Below are 9,002 nucleotides of genomic sequence, written 5' to 3'. Positions count from 1 at the left end.
GGATACTCCACCTGAAATCCGTACCACCCCAGATTCGTGGTATGTTGCCTTTAATCAGCGGGCTGGTATTAATCCCTTAACATCGGGCGGTCGCATCTTCATCGAGGAATGTCGTCCCTGAGAACAACTTCACCCAACCTGCTAGAGCACAGCAAGAGCTCACGCCGAATCCATCCTTTCTTCCATGTTCAATAGCTTGCTTCTCTTGGCACCTCGCTTGTATTGCCTATCCAGAACAATTGATCGTAGTAACTCAGGCGGACAATGTCCACCACTTCAACGTGACGAAACGGAAACTTGTTACCAAGGACTCCACGTTCATCTTAAGTATTTATTACTTTTGATTAGAATTTGGCAGTGTGTTGGAGGACAGTACCTTTTCCGATGCCTGAGTAACCTCCACCATATAATCTTTCAAGTTATACAGCTCGTACTTGCCAAGAGCGTATGCTCAAACGTTTCCCGTTCTACTAAATACAACGTTTTCAAACGTTGTGTTCGAAGCGGGACCAGCGCAGACAGGTAGCAGTCAGATTCGTATCTGCGTTCACATACGTTATGATATGCTATATATGCAAATAATATAATTTAGAAAATTAAAAGAAAATAAAAATAAATTAATTAAAATAATAAATAAATTCAAAATAATGCAAATAAAATAAAGTAATTTAGTAGAAGTACGATGTATATTTCTTTATAAATTAAGGAATTGTCACCGGTATTTTACGGTCACAATGGCCTCTTTTTGCATGAGACGACCTTTTCTTTGCCGATACATTTTTTCTTTCATTCACATCTTGTTTTAGCTTCTAACCTAACTAACTTCCAATTTTCCCTCTACTACAAATTGATTAATAATAACTAAAGACACATTAATAATAATTTAAGATTAAAAATTAACTTTTATTGACAATACAATACCCATGGCGAGTCCGGTAGTAAGAACAAACTACGAACTCACTTTTCTTTGTTTCGATGGTCTTACAGGCACCAGATATCTCTTGAGCAAACTTCATGCGTTATCGAAACGTCGGAAGGTCCTGAAGTGTTATCATTTTGTAACGGCAATCACGAAACAACTGTTAGACCCCCTATAAAACTTGCCGTACAAAAGTGACACGATAGTTCTACGGCTACTGCTCTGACTAATTTTACTCACTCTTAAGTATCTCACTGCCAATATTAGATGTATTGAGCATTGCAAAATGTTTTGGATTGGGAACAGCTCTCACGAGAGGCCCCTTCAACGTCTTTTCAGTTACAGTTTTCCTTGTCAAGAAAATATTAAGAGCATTTACTACATAATGGTGTTTGTGAAAAAATAAACAAGTAAATAAATAAGTAACACTCCTGAAATTCACAATATGGATTAAATTTCGATTCTTTGAGTTAACTACGGAGCACTTGGCCTAAGACAATTAACAACGTTAAAAATATTAGAGAAGGAAATTTCCACTTTTTATGTCCCCTCCTCATTGGAAGATGACACGACAATAGCGAAAATTTTTAACGATAATGAACCACCATAGCGCTCGGTACCACCGAAGCATCGGCTTTTGCTTGTTGGTGTTAATTTTGCAGCGAATTACTCTGAATGCAATGTTCCAAAATTTTCAAGTTTAATTAATTCAACTAGTTACTTTGCTTAATTCTAGTGTTTGTTTCATTTCTCGTCATCAATTTATCCTTTACTCGCTCTTTTTCGTGAATGATTCAATATCCGTCAGTAATCTGGCTATCATGCCACCGCCATCTTTGCTACCATCGTTGAAGAATCCCAAAAGGAGATCAGAGAAGCCTGAAATGAGTCCTGCATCGTGTCTACGGATCACTTATCTGAACTAGTCGATAGTAATATGTAATATAATATAATAAGAAAAAAAGTTGTCAATGAAAGTAACGTACATGGAGATCAACTCCTGCTGTGCCCTTTTCACACTTTCTTAATGCAAAACATTTTTACTTACCCATTCTAATAACTTTAATAATTTTAGTTTAAATTTTAACAATAAAACGTAACGTAATAAAGCGTACTTATCTGAACAACAAACAACAATATTTTAATTTAATGTTCATGCATTTCAATCGCTTTTATTTATTTTTCTTAACCTTTTCTGATTGTATGAAAATATAAAGATTTGACTTCGATAGCTACTGCAAGAATGAAAATGTCCAGACTTGTGGGCGTAGATATAAACTCTGCAAAACACCATACTTAATTTTTCTGGAAACAAATCAGCACGAATAGTTTTCGTATCAGTTAATTTTACCGAATGTGTATTAATCTACTCCTTAATTAGGAAATCATGATTTTCACAGCCCTAGGTTAGTAATAGACTCCATATAATAAACTGTATTGTGTTTGTGGTGGATTACCTAGCAAGTAGTTCAAAAAATTGTACCATTTCCTTTCTAAGGATGATTTTTCAAATAAACATCGGCGTCAGCTGCCGCATCTTCTATAATCCTGCTCATTTTGGTAATTTTCTGGTTGAACTGTTGAGTCGAACGCTTGTTTCTTCTTTCTTATTTTTTCTTTTCTCTCTTATTTTTTCTTTTCTTTCTTATTTTTTTCTGTGTTGGAATTCCTGGAAGGGTCTTGGAGACTTCAAGAGCGCTTGTGAACTCTTATATCTTCCCGTCTTGTCCTATCTTACTGCTAGTTAGTTTGTCTAATTAATTTTTGTTTTATTTGTATCATATTTTTTCATCCGGGTAATTTGGTTCGCTACTTATAGCCATTCAGTCATTTTTAGTCTTTAGTCATTCTTTCTGTCGAAGGTGGCTCATTCATGCTGGAATTTTATGCTTTTTTCATATCCTCTCTTTTCTCCTTTCTCCTCTCTGTGCACCTCCGGACATTGGATAATGTGGAGACATTATTGGAAAGTTTGACCTGAATCTAGACTGGCAGTTGAATTCAGATTTTTCTCAACGTGTTCTGATTCTAAGAAAGAAGTATTGGAAATAACACTTTGATAAACACGTAATGCCTCATTGAGAGAATTTCCAATGAATTCTAACTTGGATAAATGGGTAGAGAGTGTTGCTGATAATTCCATTGTTAAGGAGGCAATCGCAAATCTTTTCACTGTAGGCTCAGTCACCTTCGAAAGGTCCGGAATTACCAGATAAGAGTTGTAAAGGCAACTGTTGCTCTTTGTTATCAGTTAGGCAGCTTTCCATTCACGTTATTTTATTGTTGGTCTCTTGTCTTCCTGAGATCATAAGATCACTCAAAAAAATATTTGTGTGTTTGTGGTCACTCAAAAAAAAATTGTGTGTTTTTAACGAAGATTGAAACCAAATGATATCTACAGTTCCACAAATCTCCAATCATCGTTTTTTGTCGTGGCGAATAACGGCTCAAGTGCAATCCTATTCACATTTTTGCCCTAAATTTGTCACCTTTAGCAGATATCCGTCCTGTGTTTGTGTTTTTTTGTTTACTGTTTATATGAAGCTAAAACCTCCGATTACTCTGTATGAAACGACTCTTTATAAGAAATGATGGGAACCACGCATACTTTCTAATAGTGCCCTTGCGAGGTGTTTAGATGGAACCCTTTATTTCCCTGACGTTTCGGCTTTCTCGTCTTCAGAGATCAGAAACGTCAGGCAAATAAAGGCAAATAAAGGCAAATAAAGGGTCCCATTTAAAAACCTTGTAGGGACACTATTAGAATTAGAACTATAAGAAAATATAGACGGAAGTATGCCGAGGTTCCAAGAAAAAAGATCGTTTGAATTGCTACATAGGAGTCACCCTTTGCCACTCGTAAATTTAAAGGCGGCATACCACGAATCAGAAGTGGTACGGATTTCAGGTGGAGTATTCGTATACGAGATCGTAGATTAAGGAGAGGGGGTGATTCCGTCCATTCCTTCCTAATTGCCGTAAAAAACGGCCCGGAAGATACGGCTCGGGTGTTCCGGCGCGCTATTTTCTACAACGAGTTCGATTTGAGCGCGCTAGCCGTGTACAAACATCGTATCTTCCGGCCCGTTTTCTACGGCAATTAGGAAGAAATGGACGGGATCACCCTTCTCTCCATAATCTACGATCCCGTATACGAATACCCCACTTGAAATCCGTACCACCTCAGATTCGTCGGGTGATGCCTTTAAAGTGATTATGTGATGCGTGATGATTGCTCATTTAAGTACTATTTATCACTGAACTTCTGTGAATTGGGACCTTTTCCCAATCCAGGGGCTCAAGTTGGCGGCGACTGTGCGAAGCAAAGGTGAACAGTGACATATCTCGATGAATTTTCTCAGAATGCACAGGAAAAACTCGTGGAGCTGCAGCGTGTAGACTTTGACGTCGTCAGTTTGGTCGTTGAGTTCCCACAACTACATTCCTCGCGAGTTGCGTAGGTGGTGGTCCCCTCGCCCAACTCCTTGTCGATGTTGCAGTCGCCCGTTAAGCTATATAGCATTGCTTCCTCTCGAAGAAGAAGATCACCGGGAACGGATGTCGATCCATTTGCATAGCAACGGTATCACAACAGAGATGATTACACCTTTTGTTAGAAAGCTTCCAGAACAACCTATCTTTTACCTGAGCTCCCAGGAAAAAAAGCCTGTCCTAGTTTTCAATAGTTTTTCTCAAGTTTTTTTTTTCTGGTTCCAAGTTGATTTACTGTATTGACTATCTTCAGATATTCATTAGGTCTCCTACAACTTACTGAGGACCGCCAAAGGAAATTTATTACCTACTCTAGTTTTTGCAAACTTATGCCTTAAAGGGAAACTAAAACCCGGACAAAAATTTGCGTCTCTATGCAATTTTCGTCGCAATGCTCGCTTTGTTGCTCGCTATGGGAATGGCTTGCATCCGAGTGATAGGACCCTCACTGAATGAGCCCTCGAACCTTCGGAAGCAACCAATTGATCAGACCGTCTTGAATGATGCATAAGAAACTGACTTTGATAATTTTGAAAAGGTGATCTTCATTTTTTATGAGGTTCCACCATTCAAGCACTAAAAATTCATTGCCAGTGGGATTGAATGATTGAGTTGAACGCGAATGTTAGTCCCTTGATCTGAAACTGTGAGTGCAGAAACAGAAGCAGTAACGAGTGCACGGCACGGCCACAGCTGGAAATATTAAGGAATTCAATATGAATGATATTTTAATGTGGATGAATCTACATACTTTTTCATTTCTTATCATATACTATTCCCATGAGAGTACAGCGGTTCTCACTTGTCACGTCATCATTTTATCAAAGAAAAAAACATATGCAAAGCCATTTTGTTTGCATTTCACTGCTTTTTTTTAAAAGAGAAATATGAAGATAAAGAGGAGTTGACCAAAGAAAAGCGCAAATCTGACTGAATATTTCGCCTTGAATGGAAATTTATTGTGAACAGAAGATTTCTATATGGCTACTCTTAGAAATTTCTATAACTCGAAAAATTTCATGCTCTTACGGAATTTTTTCACGCTTATAGATAAGGCTCTACGAGTTGTGTTTACAGATTTTCAAAACCCCAACTAGTCTTTAAATTGGGAAAGAACATCGCAAAACAATTGCATTGACTCCAAGTAAAGGTCTGAGCAGTACATAGCTTAGCCATATCAAATTTCAGATTAGTTAATGTTAATTTTTAAACTTTTAATAATAATAGTAATGAAAAAACATCCTTACTTAAGTTGTAGAGCTTGGTTAGCTTCTTAAAAAAAGTTTATCTTTTTCCGACTGTCAAGTATCTTACGACGCTTATTTTATTGCATGCAATGATTTTTGATTCTTTAAGATTCAGCATTTCATTTCTCTGCTGATTTTTTTCTCATTTTCATCTTCCTTTGATTAAATCTAGCACATACGGCCGAGAGTGATGTAAAAAAATGCAATTCCGTTGAAAGGAATGCAAATGTTGCGTAAGAAAAATATGCAACTTTCGCTTTTCCTGAAAGAAATTGCATTTTTTTACATTACTTTATATTACATATATTAAGTTTACTGGAGAGAAAATGGAAAATGGGAACAAAATCTCAAATAGAAAAAAAAACTGCCAATATTTTCTTCGCCACTATACCTCCGAAATAGTGAATTCGCAAACATTGTGCACATTACAGCACGAATGGACGTTTTGTGCCTTTTGTGTGGTTTCGTTATGAGATATTCTCATGGTACATCAAAGATCCGAATGAATTCGCTTCTCCGAACCCATCATTCGATTATAAATTCTCCGCGCTGTTAAGATATGAAACTCGTGAATTTTCGCATGCGCAAAAACGTTTTAGCACTATTTATCAGACAGCATTAGTATAAAGTGTTTATCAGTAAAATTGGCTGGGTCATGACTTTCTCATTTTTATGTTGTAAATACCATTGCATTGTGTATTACTCTGCTGTTAGTGTAATTCAAACTTTTATCTCTTATGACTTTCGAATAATCATTTTAAAAATTTCTATCTGACATATTCTCCACTTATTTCTCGTTACCGGCCATTTTTTGGATAGTTTTGAGTCAATTAAACCTAATGTTCCATTCCGTATGGACTGGTTTTGAAGCGTTTTGCTCCTTAACTTTCTAGTTGTGATTACGGTACGTTCAAACATCCAGCTGCGTGAGTATAAGATCTGATTTGTTGTTTTTGTTATTTGTTTGCAATTTTGCTCTCCACTGCTATATTTTGGCAAGACAGACGGTGACGGGTCTTTCGTGACTACACGGTCGATAGTTCGGAACCGTCCGCGTGCCAACCAAGGCTTTCGCATCCTTCCATGCTCGAGAAAATGGCATCAGTCTTGTCTGGGAGGACAAAACCCCTGACTTGATGAATGAGTTCTGCCTCACAAGTCATTGCGTAGGCCAGCACGCGTTCTGAAACCTCAAGGATTCCGAATTGCGGTAAAACGCGTTATCGCATCCGATACGGATTGATACCCCAAAGACTATATTGTCCTGGAAGATTGCGAAGCTTCTCAAAAACCTTCACGAAATCTCTGGATAACATGATTAAGAATAGTAGTTGTTGAAAGATTGTTCTGATGAACCTCTTCAGAGAATAGTACTTCAGAAAGATCAGAACAATATGTAACATCGGAAAAAACCAAAAAAAAAATCCTGGCTTTGCTCCGATTATCTTACTCAATTCCGAAACAGTGATTGAAGTACACAGGTTTGGGCTTAGCTACAGCGTAGCCGATCGTACTTCTCATATTTTCTGTTCGTATTTTTCTTTTGTTCTCTGGTGTTTATGATATCACTGCGTACAAAATTCCCGGCATTTAACTGCATGGGCACCCTGTAATGCAAAAACAACTATCAGATGAATTGCTGAACTACTTTTTAAAGGTTTTCGTCGTTTTTTTTGTGTGTGAAAAAACTCGGTCTTCATCCTGTCGCTGCCCACATTTCTCCTTTGCTACATATCCTCATCCAACAATTGCATCGTCTACTAGAAGAATAGATTTTCGAAAAAAAGAAAGAGAAGAAGAGTAGAATCGTAAAGAATAGAAGAAGAACATATGATAGGTTTGCTGAAACTAAACTAAATGAGCTCATGAACATCTGACAAATGCTGAAAGCGATATCGCTCTGAACTGCTCCAAATAAATCTCTCAGTTACAGTGCCTGTTGTTTTAATTGGGCCTAACTCATTTTACCTGAAAAAGGAGGACTCGAGAAAAACGAGAAAAGTCCGGGCACGTACGATGCGTAGAGGAATGTACAGTTGGCTGTTTTGTTTTGAAATTTGAGTTATTAGTTAATTTCAAAAAATTGAGACCGCCACATTGCATTTATCATTTATTATCATTCATTTATTATCATTGCATTTCTCTGCAATGATACTGTTGTTCAATAGCACTTTTTTGAAAAGAATAAGAGCGATAACAATATAAAAAAATAATAGGTCGTTTTGATAAGCATCAATGCAAAAATTTTGGAAACACGTGCGCTGCAAATTCTTTGAACGGAAACCGGTTCATGGGATAACTTTTTACAATTTATCCAAAACATTACCAACGGTGGTTTTTCGTTACTATTCCCTGAGGAGTTCAGAAAGAGAAGTTAGGAAATTCAATATCAAAGGATCATAGGCACCACTTGAATGCTAGTCACTCGGACTCAGTCGTGATAGATCGTGCTCAGGATGAATGTCGTCGTCATAAAGGAAATAATACCGTTTAGTGTTTTACCATTGATCCTAACATAGAAAATCTTTGCACGTGGAGCTGGCTTTGAACTCAAAACGATTTTGCGGTTTTTGTCATCGCTACTCACTCTTCCTTCTGATATTTACTCCTTTACTGGATTTGAAAACTCTTGGACGGAACACTGGTCAATTCGTTGGTTTTCTTTTAACTTTCTGTTAATTTTTGCATCGTTTTCAGTCTATCTTTGTTTTTTTTGGAGTCTCCTCACTTTCTCAATACTCCATGTATCTGAAATTTGCTGTGTTTGCAAAAATTCTGACACAGTGAAGAGTATGAATCAAAACCGATCAGGAAGTCACTTTTCCATCAAATGCGTGAACATCTAGAATAGTTAATAGAGGCACGGTTGTTACTGAATCCTTTTGTTTGGTCTTTTTAGGGAAAACATATGAGGTTTTTAACATCACGTGCTTACCTGAAGGGAAAAGACGTTTTAATCTTCTAGCTGCTTTTTTTAGAAAATATTTTTTCTCTCTAAGAAATACTTTGTACAGCCAATTAAGTGAAGTAAAAAAAACTTGCAGTGGTCAAGAGAACAGTATGCGGAGTTTGAAGCTTGTTGAAAAATTGGCCTTGAGTATTCTCGTAGTTCTCTCAGATTCCGATAGTGGAAGAAATTTCCGTCTCTTCAAATAAGTGAAGAAAACAAATTAAAGTTCTCTCATTCAGGTGAAGAGTACCGTAGAGAAGCAGAGCAGATTCTCCTTAAAGTTTAAACATTACTTTTTTGTCCGTTGGTAGTGTCAAATTATTGTTAAAATTTAAAATAAAGTTCAACAATTTCAAAATAGAACCGTTATACGTTGTAGGATGTCTAGAAGATC

Source organism: Necator americanus, chromosome II (assembly GCF_031761385.1).
Source record: "Necator americanus strain Aroian chromosome II, whole genome shotgun sequence".
Lineage (NCBI taxonomy): Eukaryota > Metazoa > Nematoda > Chromadorea > Rhabditida > Ancylostomatidae > Necator > Necator americanus.
This window is presented reverse-complemented; position numbering follows the sequence as displayed.